This window comes from Lactuca virosa, chromosome 5 (assembly GCF_052849685.1).
Source record: "Lactuca virosa cultivar CGN04683 chromosome 5, Lactuca_virosa_CGN04683_v6, whole genome shotgun sequence".
NCBI classification, from domain to species: domain Eukaryota; kingdom Viridiplantae; phylum Streptophyta; class Magnoliopsida; order Asterales; family Asteraceae; genus Lactuca; species Lactuca virosa.
This window is the reverse complement of record NC_136430.1, coordinates 277,381,639-277,383,933: the sequence shown is the minus strand read 5'-3', so window position 1 is coordinate 277,383,933 and position 2,295 is coordinate 277,381,639.

The following is a 2,295-nucleotide window of genomic DNA, read 5'->3' as shown; positions in this document are numbered from 1 at the left end:
GAGATTTGACCTGGAAATAATGTGCATCCTCCTAGCATATATATATATATATATATATATATATATATATATATATATATATATATATATATATATATATATATATATATAATCAAGAAATCGTGGCAATTGTTAAAGAATTCAATTTGAAACATGTATTGCACACAGTTTGATATTTTGAAAATAAGAAACATGTTTTTTGTCACAATGTTCACCTTTTCATGTGTATTAATATATAACAAAAACTTTGCTACAAATACCATGAACCTTTTGCAGTTAATATATAACAAAAACCTTGCTACAAATACCATGAACCTTTTGCAGTTACTTTAATTTAATGGAAAAATTACAAATATCTACAAAGTATTTTCCCAATCAAAATCAATTTACAATTTATGTTTTAGATTCTTGGGTATGGGCCAAGAAAACGTTGTAGTTGTGAATGTGGCAGCTCCAAAACGCCGGTAACCCCCCCCCCCCCCCCCCCCCCCAATTATGGTAAGCGAAGTTGTAACGACGAGGAAGAACAATGCTGACATTTAACCAAATAACTCCTTTGATGTTCTCTCTTTCTTCCTCCACGTTTCTTCACCTCAACACCGTTGAGTACATGGAACACCACCCCCTAAAAAAGTGTTGGAGATTAAAAAGGATCTTGGTGCATACTTGACCTTTTAACGTTGACGATACCGATCAACCTTAGGCTAGTTAAACTTTTTATAGAATGTAAATTAACTTTTAACACAAAACATTATATATATATATATATATATATATATATATATATATATATATATATATATATATATATATATATATTCAGGATCTTTTGAGAACTTAAATATTCATGAGAACCAAAAAAAATTTAGTTGTAAATTTTTTTCGAAAAAAAATTATGCACCTCTAAAACTTGTATATATAAGAACTTTTATTTAAACAAATTTTAATGAAAAAATTTTTGTGTATATATATATATATATATATATATATATATATATATATATATATATATATATATATATATACACACACACACGTTGTACATATATGCGTTACATGATATGCATATATACACATTTTTTTTAGCAAAAATTGCTTAAACAAAACTTCTTATATATGCACGTTTTAGAGGTGCGTACACTTTTTGTTTGAAAAAAAATCTATGACAAAAAAAGTTTCGAGTTCTCATGTATATTTGGTTCTCAAAAAATTATATATATATATATATATATATATATATATATATATATATATATATATATATATAGGGTTAGGTTCATATGAGAAAAAATAATTTTTTGAGACAAAGACACAAGATTTGAACCATTCATCTATTTGGTCTAGGGTTGAGATTAAATCAAGATATATGAAGAAGATATCGGTGACATCTTCTGTAAATACATGATAGTTTGATATTAATAAAGGAGATAAAGGTTCAATATCATAACTTTGAATTAATTGATCTGCATCATGATTGAAACATTTCTTCATTCTTCTTACGCACAAAACCCTCTTCCTCGATTAACACTACAAATCCTTCTTTTTTCTTGATTTGCAATCTCGATTGAAGAACTGGTAAATCCATATTATGTTTTTCTTTAAACCTACAAATTCCTCTCATGCTGATTTTAAACATTTCGATTACTCTCATTCTAATTGCAAAAGAGATGTGTGATTGGAGAACCACCCTTAAAAACCTCTTATTCATTCCAATTTAGATTTTCAACCTTGTGATTTTGATTATGTTCCCGAATCAAGATTTCGATCATCTAGCATTCATGAATCAAAGAAGTCAGATCAAGTTCTCACGAATGTCTAGTTCAACATATTCATATTCAGTTTTTTCATATAACTATATTCTTTTTTATTCATGTTCACATCTACTCCAAATAAACTGGAATTTTCATTTCCCATGTCAAAGAAATATAAGGAAATGTGGATACACCCTGATATATGTTTAAGTATATAACTTTCTTCATATTCTAAAATATAAATGTCTAATATTCTACTTGTTCTATGAATTTGTAATTTGAATGCACAATATTCTACATATTTGAGTATTATATTCTACATATTCACACCAGATGAAGGCCTTGCACTTCCACGAAGTACAATATCCTATTTTAAAATATAAATGTGTGATATACTAATTATTCTGTATATTCTAATATAGAATGTGTAATATTCTACATATGTTAGTATAAAGTTCTATATATTTTACACGTTGTTATGTGCTGAAATGTGAATATGTACTGATATATGTTTAAGTATATAACTTTCTTCACACTCTGAAAT